This window comes from Vidua chalybeata, chromosome 23, assembly GCF_026979565.1.
Source record: "Vidua chalybeata isolate OUT-0048 chromosome 23, bVidCha1 merged haplotype, whole genome shotgun sequence".
Classification (NCBI taxonomy): domain Eukaryota; kingdom Metazoa; phylum Chordata; class Aves; order Passeriformes; family Viduidae; genus Vidua; species Vidua chalybeata.
The window spans coordinates 4,418,543-4,436,620 of NC_071552.1; the positions used below are offsets into that span (position 1 = coordinate 4,418,543).

At 48.9% G+C, this 18,078-nt stretch overlaps 1 protein-coding gene and 1 long non-coding RNA gene across 8 annotated transcripts in view; one reads left to right on the plus strand and one right to left on the minus strand.

Annotated features, from left to right (window-relative positions):
- OPCML (opioid binding protein/cell adhesion molecule like) overlaps window positions 1–18,078 on the plus strand; it is a 337,367-nt gene that overhangs the window by 143,831 nt on the left and 175,458 nt on the right. The window lies entirely within an intron of this gene.
- On the minus strand, window positions 2,026–3,205 carry LOC128799333 (uncharacterized). Its single transcript, XR_008434704.1, has 3 exons — window positions 3,077–3,205; window positions 2,380–2,553; window positions 2,026–2,097 (listed from the first exon to the last, which is right to left on the minus strand). It is a non-coding gene; the product is annotated as an uncharacterized LOC128799333 (long non-coding RNA).

An 18,078-nucleotide genomic window follows, 5' to 3' on the forward strand; every position in this document is an offset into this window, starting at 1 on the left:
CATGTGTCACAGCAATTTGGGAATAAAAATCTTTTCCTTTCAGCTGCAAACAAAACTGGCTCTTGTTAGATGAAGCCAATGTTTCCCTACACATCTGAAAGGCACGAGCCACCACTTTTATTGATCACCTCCAGAGAATAACTTGTATTTGCTCTGTAAATGCTCCTGCAACCCCTTGTGATTTTTTTCAAACACCCCTAACTTGAATTCATCACTTGCTGCTGCCCAAGGATCTCACAGCACCGTTGGATGGCAACTCCTTGCTCTCCAAAGGATTGGAATGAGTGTCTGAAAAGCCCCTTGAGATGCAGAAGGAGATGCTTGCGAAGGAACCTGCTGTTTCTTGGGCAGAGTGAGACTTTTGCAAACCCAGGGCACCTCCTGTTTGCAGTAAGGGATGTTTCAGGGTGATAACTCAGCCCACTTTATCGTGGTCACCATTTTTCTTCTTGCCCCCAAGTGTCTCAGAGCTGCTGATAATGCCGTGGCTTTGGGACAGCTGCTCTTGAGCATGTTAGATTAGAGTGAAAAATTCATGGAAGTAATTTATTCATTGAATTCACCAGTCTCAGGCTTGGGGTATGTCTGCTGGGCAAGTTGTTATTTCCTTCAATTTATTAGTCGTGGAGTAATATGCCAATATACATTGAGGCTTCTGTGTCAGAAAACATTTGTAATTCAGAAATCAGGGCTGGCTGGTGAGCTCAGAGAGGCAGATGAGGGGTGAGGTCCTCCCCTGGGAGGTTGCCCTGAGCTTTTTGGGGAAAACACCCTTCGGAAAACTCTTTGCTGAACCACCCTGCCCTTGCAGCCCTGCTCTGTTGGGTGTGGGGGGTTTGGGTTTGGAAGAGGGGCTGAAGCTGTTAATAGCCTTAAACTAACGTGTGCACAGGGCTTTTCATTCACCCTCTGCTCCTCAAGGGCTGGGGGCATTGGAGCTCCTGTTATTATTTAAGTGGTTCTCCAGCTGCTCCTTCTCATCCTGTCATCTCCTTGCCTGTCTTTGATTAATGACTGGACCATCCATTCCAGTGCTTCCCTCTCTCCTTCACTTAATTCCCTATTTTTTCCCTACTTTCCCCTCCAATTCTGTTTTTTTCCTCACACAAACTGCTGATCTAAATGTTCAAAATAAATTATGCTGAATAATGGATGAAGGCAGCTGCATAATTTATGGTGCCACAGGGTGAGGCGAAGCCCTGTGTGCTCTTCCTCTGCTTCGTGCCCTCTGTGCCATCCCATGCTCTTTCTCTGAGCAAACTGAGGTGGTGGTGGCACCAGGTTTGCTGGTGGCTGCTCTTCAGGTCCCACTTTTGGTCAGAGAAGGGATTTAATATCGCAGGATTCCGCACCCAGGGGTGTTGTGGCCATAGGAGGTGAGAGGTGCTGATGTTCAGCCCATCAAAGGTCGTCCCTGCTGGGGCAGAGATAATGGGCTGAATTAGTTACCCCATGACCCCTCCTGCCTTTCTGCAACAGGATGGTGCTGCTGGAAAAGGCTTTAAAATCAGATGGAAAGGGTGGATTTCTTCCTTTTGGGGTCTTGCTTTGCCCCAAGTGTAAGTATATGAGAAAGTCTGGTGTTGGTTAGAGTGATTCATTCTGGCAGTCTGAGGCAATTTCTTCTGACTTTTATATTATATTCAGAATTTCTCTCCATAAGGATATCAGATATAATTATAATATGTTGAAATGAAGTACTTCAACCTTATCAAAAATAACATTTTGATAATTTTTCGCTGAAAATGTCAACACAATCAATAGGTTCTTGCAAATGTTTTCATTTCATTAAACTCAGCAGATTGTTCTGCTGGCATGTTTTAACCCACACTAAATATCCTTTTTTCCATATTGGGATGAACTTAGATAATAAGGTTACCTTTACAAAGCCACATGGTGATGAAGTAGAGCTTTTTAGCAGCAGCCCTCCATGTTCCTTATAAAAGGATGAAAGAGTGGCAGAGATGACTGAGACAGCGAGGGAAAGAAAAAAGGAGAGATGGAGAGACATAATTTTTCCCTCTCCAGGTTTATTATCCCATCTGTTTGCCTCTGTCTTCAACTGATGTCTCGTCCGTCAGCCACTAAAACCTAATTCTGTAAGAAATAAATACAACTTGAGTAAATTAAGTGAAAAGGCTGCACAGAACCCAATTACTCTCTGTCCCCCAGACACTCGGGAACAGAGTTCATTTCCCTGTAATGAACAATGTGCTGAGTGACAGCCTGGCAAAACGAGCCGTGGCTTCATCCAGGGGCAAATGTGAGGATATGGAGTAGTTAGGGATGGTTCTGTCCGGGGAGGTGGAGGTGTGGGGATGCAGGAGCCTTCCCCTAGGAGACTCCAGCTGCTCTGTCTGGCTTCCCAAGAGAGATCACCTTTGTGGAAACCATTTGTTGGTAAAACTGGGAGCAGCAGAGGTGGTTAAAGGTACCCCAGTGTTTCCTTTCAGTGTCTCCCAGTTTCATTTGCTTGAAGGTCTCGGTGTTGTGCAGGCAGGGCCATCCCCTGCCGGGAGAAAAGTTCACGACCATGGCAGACATTTGCAGCCCCTGGAAGGAGTTCAAAAAGAGGTAAACCCAAATGTATGTGGGATCTGTAAAGTGGTGAGGCTGAGGAATTAACCTGGGACTCAGGACTCAGCCCTGCTCTGTTGCAGCCCTGACTGCGTGACCTTCAGCAAATGGCTTTACAGTCTGCCTCTCTCTTCCCCAGCAGCACATCATTTTGTTCACTCCTCTCCTCTGATTGCAGGCAGCTTTGGTAAAAGATTTTGTTCCTCTGTGTGTATTGAACTTGGCACAAAAGCTGCTCGTTCCAGCTGTTGCTGTAATGCGTGTGGGGAGCTTTGTGAGGAGTGCTAGAGCAGGGCAGGAGGGAGCCTGCAACCTCCGCTTGGTTTTTCTTCTGTGCTTGTAGGACTAAGCCCAAGAGCTTAAGTCAAGCAGAGGTGAGAGAGTGTGCTGGCATTAAGATTTCATAGGGCAGTGGATGGGATGCCAAACTCGTGTAACACAGGGATCAATGCAGTTGCTGTGGCACTACTTATGCAGAGTTGATGGTGTCTGCTGTTACCATAAATGAGGATGAGCAAATTTTGCCTGTTCTCTTTGCCTCTTTGCATACACAGACTTCTTCATACAGCTTCCTGAATGTTCCTGTGGCTCCACAGGGATTACCCAGGATACTGGACTAGAAACTTATGGCTAGTTTTAAGCTGGGGCTGCCTGTGGCACGGCTGAGCCAGCACAGCTTGTTTGCACGAGCCATTGTGATGCAGCGGGTAATGACTGCTCGGGGAAGGAACTTGCAGTGCTTTATTATGCGGAATATCCAGGCAGTGAAAGACAGCTGCTGCTGCTCTGTGCAGTATTATACCCCCATAATCAATATCGGGGAGGAGGAACGGCTGGGCAACCTGTTCCCTATTATGGGCACTTAAGCAATGCTTGGGTTGACAAAGAACCTTGTACCAACTGCAGGCAGCACATGTTCAACATGCTCCTCATATATCAGGGAGTGATCCAGCCAAAAGCCCAGATGCTCTTGACAGCTAACTTTGGAGAGGAGCTGGTGACAAAGCAGCCTTTCAAACACAGGAACTTCCTTTTCCTCTGGATACTTGGGGATCAGCTTTGCCTGAGCCTTGAAACCCAGAGCAGGGAGACTGATGGTGGTGTGCAATTAAGTCCCTAAATATCACCCGAGCAGGTGGCTGGAGCGCTGAGATCTGATGTCAGGTGTGAAGGACCTGGAGCCAGGACTGCTGGGTTGTTTCTCTGGCGCTGCCACTGATTCATTTTGACTTTGAGCAAGTCATTTAATCGCTCAGTAATTAATGCTATTCATACAGCTAAATTGAGTACTGCTAGGTACGTGAGCTCTCGCTGCAGGCACACCGTGGCCATTCAAAAAAATCACAGCAACACCTAGAATAGAAGAGAAGGTGTTTGATTTCAAAGCGTCCTGGGCTGCCACTTGAATCCTTCTCATCATGTTCCTAAAAAGGGCCTGTGGCAGATCTCTGAAAGGCTCCACTTCCTTACTGCAGGAAGGAGTGATACCCACGGGCCAGAGCTGGGAAATCCATCACCTACCTCAGCAAATAAGTGTTAATGCAGTTCACAGGGAGTCTGGGAGGGATGGTAGTAGGAAACAGATGATTCCTGCTATTTTAGCATTGATCTCCTCCCTGACCCACTGGTTTCAAGCTGGCACAGCAGCCCCATGACCTTGGAGCCCATGCTGACGTGACCTCCTGCTCTCCTGGTCCGTGCCTGTTTAACTGAGGAGCTGCTGGAGTCAGTCAGAGCCAAGTGTTTGCAAGCAGGGCCCGTGCCTGGTGCTGAGTGTTTTTATTAGCTCAATACAAACTGCAGCAGAGCACTTATTGATTCCTGTGATCCACTGCCCTCAATAACATCATTTGTAAACTTTTGGGGAAGCGGGAGTGGTAGCAAAGGCTGCTGCATGATCCCAGTCACTGGGGCATTCAAATTACCTTTACTGAGTGAAGTATTTGCTGTCTAAGACTCCAGGCTTGGCTGGTGGGTCAGAAAGGGCTTGGAAAGCAGTGAGTGAGTACAGAGAGCTGCAGACTCTGTCTTTGCCCTCGACCCAAGACACGTGGCTTTGCCCAGGGGTTGGAGGCCACGTGCGTGCTGCTTAACCTCTGTGTTACAAGGCAAAATGAGAGACCTCTTGTGTTTTTATCTGCTCTGCCTTGAAGTAACGCTGCCTGGAGAGGCTTTCTTGTGCTCACTGTAAGTAAAATGAAAGATCTGTGGACCTTTAGCTGCAGGGCTTTGCTCAAATTCCCCTGTACTTATTCTTGCTCCTGGCAGACCCCTGTAATTGCACTGCGTCTCTCTGTATTTATGTAGATATATTATATATCAATCTGCTACCAAGTGCATCAATTTCTTGACTAAACCTGCTGTTTGGGAGTCCATTAAGGATGTTTTGTTGACTGGACGTGGCCCCAGAATGGAAGAGTTCCCCCTTTTCAGCTGTTGTGGGTGTGGGTGAGGGATGTGAGTGAGCTGAGATGGAAATATCTGCGGTTCTGCATGCACACAAAATGACTTCTGGGAAGCTGGGATAAGCATCTCCTTCCTTCAGCTTTTGAAAATGACAGATCTCTATCATTCAGAGGAGTTCTTCACCTAAATAGTGGCAGTAGATCCACGGAGTCCTCTGGGGGAGCAATGGACTTACTGCAAAGTCAGGACAGTTTAACTGGAATTTACAAACCCACCTGGGATTTTGGGTTCATGCTTCGTTTGAATGGGAATTTAATATCCCGCATTCCCCAGATGGCTTAGAAAGTTTTGCTGTGTATTTTCCAAAAGGAGGTTTTACAAAAACGTGGAAAACCACCAGTTTTTTGCCAGAAAAAAACCCATTGAATTTTGGATGGCTGGCTTTTAACTTATTAGCAGCTATGGGATGTTGTGGCCCAACAAAGGAAATAAAACTCCAGTTATCCCCTTCAGTGCAACTTTTACCTTCTAAAGAGATGTCAAATTGTCCAGTACAATTTAAGAACACATAAATCCATGTGTATTTATTTTTTCCTTGCTACATCTGTAGTAAAACTGTTTAGATGGTGGGACAACATGTACTTTTAGAAATGCTAAACTGCATTTAGAGGGAGGAGTTAGGGAAAGGAAGAAGGGGGAAAATAGTAGCAGAGATAGAGGCTGTGAATTAGCTGGGCTGGAGGGAACAATCTGGGCTACTGACTCATCCTTATTAGCCACACATCCACTTTCTGTCCCCAAGGCCACACTGCCAGGCCATTTCCATAGTGTTTTCTTCAAATATACCTTCCTGTGCCTCCAATCTCTCTCCTGGCTGGAGGTGTTGATGTCTGGAGAAGTAATTACTCCGGGGTAATGCTGGACTCTGAGATGGACTGGGAACCACCTGACATTGTCTTGCCTCTGGTCCTGCCCTCCATGGGGAAATTTTAAGCGGAGTGACGGCTTTGCACAAATTCCCAGCTGACGGGACGCGTGTTTGGGCTGCCTGGATGGTTGGGAATTCATTAGGAACTTTTGTGTTTGCAGCTGTCTCTCGGATTATATCTTTATTGATCCTGCCTGCCCATGGCCAATGGGAAATATGTGGAAATGATGAAGCTCTTCTGAAGGGGAGTTCATAATCTTGCTCAAACAAAGCCAGGCCCCCAGAGAGAGGGATGAATGGCCTGTGTGTAGCCTATTTTGAGATGATATGGCTATCACATCTTGTTCCCCTTGTTTTCCTGGGATAACATTCAATTACCCCTGCCAACAGCAGCTTCCTGTAAGGGTTGTTGAGAAAGCTAATTGCTTACCCCACTTACTCCAAATGAGAAATACAAGGCAGCTCTGAGACTGTGTGGGGCCAAGAGGATCACTGGGAACGGCACCAGTTTTAGGACTGCACAAGTCCCCTAAAGACCTGGTGTCCTGAGGAGGTTGTGGAGCTGGAGGTCAGCCTTGAGCCCAGCTCTGCCATGGCTTTGCTGCTTCACCACAGGAAATTCACTTTATTTTGTGCCAGGGTCTGAGAGAAAGGCCATGGATACTGTCTGGGAGATCAGGGAAATGCCAAGTTAAGCTGGAGTTTGTGCTTCCTAAGCAAGCAGTGGGTGGCCCTTCCTGGGTCTTGCTCTGGGGACACATAGGAGGGTGAGATGGTGGCTCTGTGGAGTGTAGAGGATTATTTGGGCTCTGCTGCCCTCCCTGCCAGGTCTGCACAGCCGATGCCAGTGTCAGCATCTTCAGCAGGGAAGCTTCTCGGCAGCCCACGTTGTTCTGAGCGAGCCTGGGCAGAGCTGTCAGCAGGTAACAGCTTTCACTCGCTATTTTGTGCAGCACCCCAGAGAGGCAGAGCCCGAGCAGCCCTGCATCAATTCCTGACAGCACCTTCCTGCTTGTACACCCGAGCAAGGAGACAACTTGTGAGACAACTGCACTTAGCCCCTGCCAAAGCCAAGCACCGGAGAAGTCCCTGATGTATTTAGAGAAACACACTGTCTTGCTGTGTCTGCTTTGGAGAAACCTTGCTAATCCTTCCTGAAAAGCCCAAAGGGGGATCCAGAGTAGCTTTCCATTAGCCAGACAAGCCCTACAAGTTCTCCAGCAAAATACATACAAGGGAGGGATGCTGCTGCAGGTGGAGTGACAGAGGGGAGGGGAGGAATGTGCTGGGCAGGGAGAGGGATGTGAGTGCCAGCATCATATTAGGAAAGGACTGGGAGATTTGGAAGAGGCTTGCAGGCTTTAGGAAGAACTGAAAGCTTTGCATTGCAGGGAGAGGCGAGAAAAAGTGGGGTTCCTCCCTGAGACTGCACCATCTTCCGGGTATCCCCTGGGGCTGTGAACCTTGGCCAGAGGTACCTGCTCTTTTCCCACTGGAGGAAGGCTCATTCCCAGATTCCCTAATAATGGATAGCCCTCGCTGCTGCCTGCAGCCAGGGTTGCCTGGCATGTTTCTCTGTGCATGTGCAAACAAGCTCTCCCTAACACAGCGCCTTTATGGCAGAATAACTCCATCCCTCGCGCTGGGCTGTGCTGTTTCTTGCTGAGCCAGTACAGCTCGTACAGGAACTGTGTGTACACAAGCCCAGAATGTGTGGAAAGCACTTATTTAGACTTCCTGCTGCATTAGAGAACGGATGGGAGTTCATTTCTCAGTGGGGCTGGCTGATCCAGCAGGGATGGGGGTCTACAGTCAGGACCTGGGACGAGTGCAAACTGCAAGGTCATTGATGCTGCTGTGCCCATGTAAATACTCTGCTGCTGCTTTGCCTCGTTCCTGCTGAGCATCCATCCCTGAGCTGCTGTCTCTGCCTTTCCCTGTCTCTCCCAGCAGCAGAGCCCTGAGCTGCAGCGGGTTAGATCCCACCTGGGATCAGGCTAATACGTGGTGCTAACAGGTTGTCAGCTCTGGGGCTGTAAGGGGATGTGTTTCCCAGGCTGAGGGAGCTAAATCCGGGTGGACGTGACTTGCATGTCCACAATTCCCCTCTTGAGTTGCAAGACTTGCAGGAGCTGAGAGTGCTCTGGTGATATCTGCAGGCATGGCAGAAAATCGTTTTCGGTGGTGGAAAGTGACTTTGCTGTATGGATAAAATCTTGTGAAATTACTCTGGGCTAAGAACAATTTGTTTCAGTCTCCATCTCCCAAGATACTGATGTTGGAAATGTCCAGATTTGCCAGACCTTCTGTCTCTGCACCCATTTGGAATGCTGCGTTCGGGTGTTTTTCTGTTGTTTTGCCTGGGTGTGCTTGGGGTCTCAGGGACAGGAGTTCCACTAAAGCAGATAAACGACTTTAAATAATAAGCACTTGCCAAAGTGTCAGGAGAATACCTGGGTGAAATTAAATTCCTGCTAAAGAACTGGGTGCATGAGTTCATATATGAGAGCATCTAGATATGTAGGTGTCACTTAGGTGACATGGTGCAAGTGTTCAAACCTGCCCTTCATATGCAGAGGACTGACACAGGCAGAGGAACTCAGGAGCAATATTAATTTAGATGGCTCTCCTTCCCATTCCAGGCCTGTTGTTATGGTGCTGTTGGTGTGTAATAAAAGACCTTTCAGTGCTGGGGGAAATCAAATAATCCTACACAAATGTGAAGGCATTTGGATGGTGATTGTCCTAATGAAATTGGTGATTCAGCTCTGGCTCTGTGTGTCCCCTTTCCTCCTCTTGAGGTGCTTTTTGCCAGCCTGTGGATTGATAGATTGATGCCAGAGTGCCTTTGTTATCAGGAACTTGCCATTAAGGGTTTGTGCATTGCTTAGAATTGAGACTAACCTGGGCTTTTCTGGCTGGGGGATATTTTGGGAAAGATTTATGAATTTTATGAGATGGACTTAAGTAGTAGATACTGAAGGCTTTGGGATGGTAAAAGAGTATTTATCTTGAAAAATAGGAAAATATTATGAACCTTGACATCTCTTTCACTCCAGAGGCAGCCTGTGAACTCTTAGAGCTGGAAAATTACATGGAGAATGTGCCACAGGGCAGTGTTTTCTATACTCTGTCGTGCCTCTTCCTGTCTTACACCCTCTCCTGGCTTGACAGGGCAGAAAAGACTGTGAAGGAGAGCGAAATGAATTTTCTGGGTTAAGGGAGTTCCAGATCTCCTTCCTCCCTTCCCACCAGCCCTGCCTGTGTCAGTGTCCTTGGCCCAGGCAGGGGGAGAGGGGATGCTCTGGCAGCCCTGGGCACTGGGATGCTGGTCCAGTCAGGTGTACCTGATGGTTCCCAGTCCCAGACACTTGGGAGAGAGGTGCCCAGGGCCTGGGATGATCTCTTGCCCGGGAAGGGTTTTGTCTGCACATCTCAGTCAGTCAGTGATTGACGCGTGTGCCAAAGCAGAAGCGTTTAGAGCCCCGCTGCGGTTTCATCTCTCCTAATAAAACGAGGAGCTTCCTTGTGGGTCTCCTCCAGCTCTGAATTCTGTGAAGCCCCATTTCAGCTCCTCCGTCATCGCAGAGCTCAAACCAGCCTTGTCAGAGGCAAGGGGGATAAAAAGCCACAGACCTCTCTTGTTAGAGACATGCTTCCCTGGCTTTCCTGAGGGCTTGGGGACTGCATTACCAACACTCTCCTAGAAGCAAATGCACTTTGTACAAACCATTTAACCTCTCCGTGCCTCTGTTTACCCTTTTAAAAAGGTGTAATACCCACAGAGATGCCGTGAGGATCAATTACTGTTTCTGTATTCTGAGATCCCTGGATAAAAGGGTAGAGAATTATCCTTGCCAGTCTGCCTCAAATATTGTTTTCATTAAGATTAACACTCTTCAGTAAACAGAATCATTCAAGCTGTATTAGGTGTTTAATAAGTAATATGGAGTTGTTATCCATCACCGTGTCTTTTCAGAGCGAGCTGCCAGGGAATGCTCAGTTACAGGGCTGTGGAAGTGAAGCATCCTGCTCTAATTGCTCGTTTGATTAGCAGCACTTAGGGTTACGTGAGGATGATTGGGTGGACATCATCAAAATTCTTCGTCTCAAGGGTGTAGAAGCAACAGAAGACACGGGAAGTACATCAGCAAGATCGTTGAGACTAAGATACAGAACCTCTACTCTGTCTTGCAGGCAGCCTCCAAAATTGGGGGAGAGGCAGCTTAGGGCAAATGGGGGGACTGGCAGAGGCCTGCAAATCCTGGTAAATCTTGCCAAATCTGTAAAAAAACTAAATAAATTAATCAGGTGGTAGGGTTTCCCATTGCCTATAGGCAGTACCTCTGCATCCTTGGCATGTGGTTATGGAATCAGGGCTGCTTTACACGGAGCACTTGGGCTCCACCAGAAACAGGGAGTCCTGTGGAGCTGCACTCCCACTCCCCATCCCTGAACTCTGTGGGGATGGTAGAATTCACAAAAGGAAGATTTCCTGGCCTGAGTTATCAAGTACTCCTTAATTTCTCCTTCTATTTAGCTGTTTCACATCCTCCCAGACCCTTCCAGGCAGGCACCTCTCAAATCTCCTCCTCACCTTTGGTCACTATCCTTGCAGCCCTGACCATGGGAACAGGTCTCTGTCTGCCCCATATTTTTGGCTTTTTTTTTTTTTTTTTTTTTCCCAGATGTGGCTGGCAGGAGCAAGAGAGCTGAAGAAAAATAGAGTTTTAAAAGTCAACAGCCAGAACTGGGTCCTCAGCTGGGTCAAGTAGTGTGCTGATTTACACTGGCTGAGGTTCTGGCCCATAATCTTTTGTGCTCTAGCATAAATATTACATTGATTTAAAATGAATAGATCTGTCTCAAACTTGGCTGAGCCTCCAGTGTAAATAATGCAGCCTTTGGAAGTCCACTTCCATGTTGTCCTTGCTGCCTGTGAGGACATAACTCTGTCTTAACACTTTGCTAACAGAAGGGATTTTCCTTGCCTCCAATTTTGCTTAGATTTGGAGGAATTTCTTTCCAGTGGGCTGGACTGGGAGGCCAGCAGACCTTGGTACATCTGGCTTAAAGATGCTGTCTTATTCCCTCTGCTCTGGAAAAAGCAGTGCTAGAGCTTCATGGTCAGTTGTGCTGGGGCATGTTCACAGTTGTTGATGGCAAACGTTGGACACTGATTTTGTCGTGTGCAAGCCTGGAAGTGATGGAGACATCACATCTTTGATTCCCAGAATGCCTGGAGTTATCCACCTTGGAAACTCAGACAGCTTTTAGCCAAGACTGACACGTGAATAATACATATGAAAACCAGTTGAGTTTGTGAGGAATTACCTTAGTCTGAAAGCATGCCCTGACCCAATTTGGGTGCAGCAGGCCTGTCTGTGGCTTGAAGAATGGATGGCATTCCCAATCCGTTCAGAGCCATCTCTGCTGCGCTCCAAGGCAGGCGTGAAATGACAGTGCCTGTAAGCCCTTGGCTTCACGTCTCTTCCCTGGGGAGGTGCGTTCTGAGTTATCAGTGCCTCGGAGTGCTGCTCCCTGCTAAGTCCTGAGGAAATCCCATTCTGCCCACCAGCCAGGAAAGGAGTCTGCAGGATTTCTACCAGCCTGGAAATAATGGGAGAGTAACACCAATTAAGAGGACAGGCTCAGTCCGACTCCTGCTGTTCCGCGGAGGAGATCAAGGCGGGTTTGTCGCCGTTTGAAGAGTGGCCTTTGAGGAAATTGTCAGTGAAGATGTTCTGAAACCGCTCCAAACGTTGCAAGTTGCTGCTGCTCGGATACATAGCAGGAGAGTGGAGTCTCCTCTGAAGAGGAACCAGCGGGGAGTCTGGGGAAGGGCGGCAGAGCCAGAGCCCCATGGGAGGCCAGGGGAACCGACTCCCAGGATGATGTGCCAGGATGAGAAGGTTAAAGCTGGTGAGAGCAGAGGTGAAGAAGGAAGAGGTTGAAGCAGGAGTTTGTGGGACTGGAGCAGGAAGAGCAAGGCTGTTCTTTGCCTTAAGCTGGGGATGAAAAGAGAAGGGCAGCGTTTTTCCCCTAGGATTGTCTCCTTTCTTATAGCCCCAATCTTCTGGAGAGGGCTGAAGCATGAGGAAGGACAGTAGGATGGTACAGGTGCTCAGACAGCTCTGCCCCAGGCTGGTAGTCCAGTACAGAGCCAGAATTTAGCTGGGGCATTGCATGGTGAAAGCTGTCTGGGAAGAGAAGAGGTGTAGGAACATTTCCATCACATCAGTCTCTCTTCATTGAGGGCCCATGAGCAGTTTTGGCTTTTGGGCTGACAGCAGCCTGGCACAGTGTCCTTAGCTGGGCCTCTCCAGCACTGTGTTGAGGGATGGAGCATGTGAGTGAAACCACAGGGTTTTGTCCGTGACACAGAGACCCAGCAGGCACAGCTGTCCCTGGGCTACCAAGCCATCTTCCCACCTTCTCCATCACCCAAGCTGTGGGGTTTCAGCAAGGGGCTCCTCGGGCAGAGTGTCAACCTGCAGCCCCTGTGGTTTGCAACCTTCTGGCTTGGATGGGGCTGCCTCGAGCTCCTCGGGTTCAGCAGATTTTTAACAGTCTGTTTTCTGCTTCTGCAGTGCCAGAGCAGCTTGATCTTCCAGTGCTCCAGCAAACTCCTGCCAGCCCCTGGGGAGCAAAGAGCCCAAGTCCTCCAACCCAGCACCTGGCACTGATCACCACCAGGATTTGGCTGCTCTGAACAAAGCCGTGCATCTCACAGGAAGCTTTATCTGAGCTCCCTTTGATGCTAACCAGGCTGCACCAGGTTAAGCTATTGAACTGCCTGTGTCAACTCCTGGCTCTGGGATCTGGCAGAGGGAATGCTCATGGAGGACAAGAGCAATGGCCATGTGCATCAGTGTCCGGTGTTTCTGCACCTCTGACCCAGTGATTTATTTAAACCCTTGTTACGGAGGAGGCCAAGCCCAGAATACGGCTCCAGCCCTCTGCAGGACTGAATTAAACATGTGCCATTGCTTCTAGCAGGTTCTTGCTAATTTTTTGTGCAGGGAGGGAGGAGGTAGAGCTCAAACAGATGGCCCAAGTATCACTCTTGCTGTCTCCTACCTCCTTCCTCCTTCCTCCTTCCTAAATAAATGAGTGGTTCACAGAGAAGTTTGGAGGGTGTAATGTGCTTTCAGGGAGGACACTTTCCAGGCAAGGCTGAGGCTGCTGAGGCTGCTGGGTCAGTGTGGATGTTGCTCTTACACCCTCTTCTCTTGAGACACCAGTTAATTTATGCAGCACTTGATCAGACTCTCATTTCTGGAGATTCAGCAGGGACAGCTAGCATGGGTATTATTTTATTTCCTTGCTCCATGTTCATTTAGTTCAGTAATTTCTTTCCCCCAGGAAAGTGTGGCTCAGATGAAGCATCTGGATTTTCAATAAGGTCCATCTTTATTTTCAGCTGGCAACAGGCATTTGGTTTTCCTGTGAAAAACAACCCCATCACCCCCCATTTTAAAGGACAGAGTTTTTTTTTATATATTGATGCTGGATTCTGTTGCTGAGAACAATATGTGGGAAAAGACCAGGATCACAAGGAGTCTCTACCTGTTGGGAAGGTGTTCAAAAGTGTCTTCCATCAAACAGGTCCATGACCAAGGAACATCGGTGGCTCTGCCCTGGGGTGCCAGGTGGGTGTAACCACCATATCCAGGGGTTTTTGGCAGAGAACAGGAGATCAGGCTTGGTCAAGTCCCACGGAGATCTCTTTGGATGGGGCCTGGCTGTGTCCCCTCCTGGCCATCCCTCCTGCCTGGAGCCTGCTGGATTGTCCAGAGGAGCACGGAGGCAGAGGCAATGCAGGGAGGGACAGCAGCTGCCGGTGGAAGAGAAAATGCTGACATAAATTAATCAAACGAGGCATCTCACAAGATTGAATTAGATCCTGATTTATGACTGCAGTGCTGCTGCTTCTGCAGTTCTGATGCTCCATGCTTATTCCTCACCCCCTGATTTATAGGGAGGCTCCTGCTGGAAGGGGGCCCCTGTGGAAGGAATGGATGGATGGATGGTGTTACCATCTGGGCTAATACCAGCCATCACATCCTGCTGCTCTTCAGGACTTCACCTATTCAATTGCTGTATCAGCTCATTTTTGAGGTGTTTTGGATGCATCACGTAGCTGTTGAAAGGATGATGCCTGGAACAGGAGGGAGCCTTTGATCCTGCATCTTGTTCATCCTCCACTTCCTCAGCATGCCAAGAAAACCCATACCTGCTCTTCCTGTGACCTGAAAGGTCTTTCCAACCCCTTCAGGTTGGGTTTGTTTGTGAGTGAGGCTGGTTTATCTTCTGAGAGATGCTTCTACTGCCTGGGATCCCATTCCCTTCATTTCTGTTCCACTCGGAGAGCTCCTGTGGCTCCTGGCTCCCTTGTCAAGCCTGTCGTGGGGAGCCTGATTTGTCTGGATGTGTCCAATACGTTCCCACACTGCACAAGCAGTAGGTTGGCAGAGCACGAAGTGGCTGAGCACAAGTGACTCCTCAGCCTGCGCAGAGGAGCCAGAGTGGCTTTGAGGGACCCTGGTGCCAAGGTGGCTTCACAGAGACTTCTGGGGACCTCGCCCCCAATGTGGAGGAAGCAAGAGAAGATAAAGGGAACAGGTGAAACTTGAGAGTGCTGACAGTGATCAGCTCCGAGCTGCAAGTTGGGGTGAGATTGCTGATGAGCAGGCAAGGGGAATCCCATGGACAGCATGGGAAACAGGAATGTGTGGGTTGTGTGGGATGAGTTAGAGGAGGAATCTGAGGAGAGAAATTTGGAGGATTTGGAGAGAAATTAATACAGTCCTCCCTTCCTTAGGGCTGTTTTTTTTTTGCCTACCACCCATATAGGATTCACTCAGCTTTATCCATGTAGGGACAGCATTTTCCAAAGAGCCAACCCCTTCTCTGGCAGTGAGCGTATCCCTTTCTGGGATGACTGAGGTGGGGAATTGGAGGACCTGGTTTGAGCAGGAGGGCAGTAGCCCTCGGCCTTGTTTGCAATGATGTTCCCTGGGTACCCAGCACCAGAGACGGAGAATAGAAACAGATCTTCTGTCTTCCTGCAGCGTATTGATTTTTTGATCCCTGCTCTGGCCTTTTGCTCATCCTTTTCAGCAGCTGGCGGTGAAATGAAATACAAGGTTTGAAAAACTAAAAATACAAAATGTGACAGCTTCATTGCTCCGAGTGATGGTATTTCGAGGGGACTCATGACCTGAGAAAAATGGAGGCAATGCCATCCCGGCCTCCCTCTACTCACGTGGTGAGGAAGAGAGCAGAGGAAAGGAAGGATCTGGGGCTTGGGTGTGCAGTTGTGTCACTGACGTGTTTGGCAGCGACCCTGCCCCTTCTGCAGAGGCACCTCTGGCTTGCTATGGAGGTTTGGGAAGGGGAAGGGATGTCTGCAATCCCAGGACATGGAATGTGTCATTTTTGTCCCTGCCACACGTTTACAAGGGACACATCATCCTGCTGTACCCGTGTCCCCGTCTGAGCAGGGAAGGGAGCTGTGGGACCCTGAGTGATGGGAACAGGGATAAACCTAGGAGCAGGGATAAACCTAACAGCCCATCGCTGTCGACACTCGGAGAGTGTTTTAGGGCTATTTACAGGCTTTTGAGTGGTTACTAATTAGCAAGTGCCGCAGCTCACTGCGACACGGCAGCCGGCTTCGTCGGAGAGTGCCCAGCAGGGTTTAAATTACTTGTCATTTGCCTTGTTTTGCTTGGCCATTTGAATGCTTGAGTCTCTCCTAATTGGCATCGTAACCGCTGGGGTGACACGCTCAGAGGCTCTTGATTGGATTCCTTATTTTTTTTTGGAGGGGGGGAAGCCTGGCAGATGCCACAGAAATTAAGCAACAGGGTTTAATTCCTCTGTGTTGTTCAAGAGACACGCGATGCAGAAGGGAGAAATCCCTTGGGTTTTCCATGTTAGGGTGAACTCAGCCTGGGATTTGGACGGTGCAGGTAGAGTTTAAGCAAAGGGAATTCATCCCTTCCCTTCTCCCTCGGTGCTGTGGGCTCCTGGGCTTCGGGAAGGTTCTGCAAAGGTGGAGGAGCAATTTGCACGCTTGGGTTGTACCAGCAGAGATGGATGGTTCTGGAAGGTGTTCCAGGGTTGTGAATGGCTTAATCTGTGTGTGCCTACAGGGAATTACACAGCCCAAACCCCAGGGCAAGCATAAAAACTTCCCCAGTACCACAATGAACATCACGAGGGCTGTGGGGTTGGAACTAGAGCGTAGAATCCCAGAATGGTTTGGGTTGGATTGGACATTAAAGACCATCGAATTGCAACCCCTCTGCCATGATCTTTCAGGTCCCTTCCAAGCCATCCCATGACTCTGTGACTGTAGGGGATGGCTGGGTGAGCCCTGGTGCCCATCTCCTACCTCTGGCTTTGCTGTGAGCTCACAGAGCCCAGGGGTTTGGGATCCCCATGCTCTTGGGCAGTTTCTGTGCCCACTGCAGAGCCAAGCTCGGCGGTGCACTGTTGTGGTTATTAAATCCGATGGCGATGAATGGGACATGACACCTGTGTATATGATTCAAATCGAGTCATCCCATTACACGGTGTAAATCAATAAACAAAATGTAGCCGCTGACAGCATTTACAGTTCCCCCTATTACTGCCAACCAGCCCATTTTCTGTGCATGAAAGAGGCATTTACACCCCATTTAACTGTGCTTTGATGCGGGATCCTGTTCCCGGGAAGAGGGGAGGCTTTGACAGGTGGCATTAGGAGAAGGGGAGATCTACAGCGCTCATTTGCAGAGACCTGAGCCGAGGGTTGTGAAACACATCTTCACCTGTTTGTGCTGTCCATCACCCTAATTGATGATGTGCAGGGTTGGCAAATAGAGCTTGGACAGGGGAGAGGTGATGCTGGTGGTGTTGGAATACAGCTGGCTGGCCTTTCCCGACGGATCAGGAGAGAGGGAATGTTGTTTTCCCTTTTGTCCTAGCTGGGGAATGGTCTTTCTCTCAAACTGAGTGTCAGGGAGAGAAAGGATGAGGGAGAAGCAGGCTGGGACACGCTCTGAGGGACATCGCTCTTAGAACACCTCAACTGTCTGACTTGATTTTATTTAATGGGCTTTGCAATCTGGTGATTAATCTGGTAATCACAGCAAATGTTACAGTCACGGCTAGCAATAAAAATATAACCTAAAGTAGATAAAACCCCTCTTTTTCTTCTATTTTCCATTTTTTTCCTCACTGAGAAATTGTCAGATGACATCTCTCCCCTTTATGAGAGGCGGCAGGAGGGAGAGGGAGATGCATGTGAGGGGAAAACCCGATCCTTGCTGCATCTCTGCAGGGCTCAGAAAACTTCCAGCTCCTTGCTGGTGCAGAGGGGCTCAGCAGTTCCTCCACCCTGAATTTAGGCAAAGTGATTTTTGGGGGAGGCATGGGCAAGGATTAGACCGCTGCCCTTGGAACTGCAAATTGATAGTTTTGTCTCGTTTCCTGGAACTCCACCAAATCGCTGGATTACTCCAAAAAGCACAAGAAAGGCCTGTCTTTTCCTCTGCCTGCCTTTGTTGTTGCTTGATTTTGTTGGTGTTTTGCCACTGCAATTGGCTACGTGGATGAAAAGGGCAGTTTTGTGACCAAGAGGCAGAGACGTGGTTAGCAAACAGCAAACGGGAGGAGGGATTTTACAAAATGTACTGCTTGAACATCCTTTTGTCAGCATAGAGACATAAATCCAGGCACATTTTTCACGTTTTCCTTCAGATTTCCACGAAAAATGTCCCTTAAGCCCCAAAACACGGCTTGGCAGGAGACAGCGCTGGTGTTGATTCTGGAGGAACAGCATTCCCATATGCTTTGTTTAGTCCAGATCTGCTTCCAGTAAATATCCTCAGCAGCCAGGATTGGAGTTCGATTCTCTGCCAGTCATCCTCATCTAAGACTTGCATTTATTTATCCTTTATCACTCCCTTGGCCGGTGTCCGGCGTGACTTCAGCCCTTTCTTTCCCCAGCTCCTCGAGCTTTTATCGTAACTGCCATGGGAATGGTGAGGTGAGGAGCCTGTGTCCCCTGGTTCTGAGGGATGCAGGGGATGGGGATGGCATTTCCAGACTGACTCGATGCCAGACCTGCAGGCTGGAGCCCATGGAGATGACAGGGAAAGGGCTGGCAGATAGGG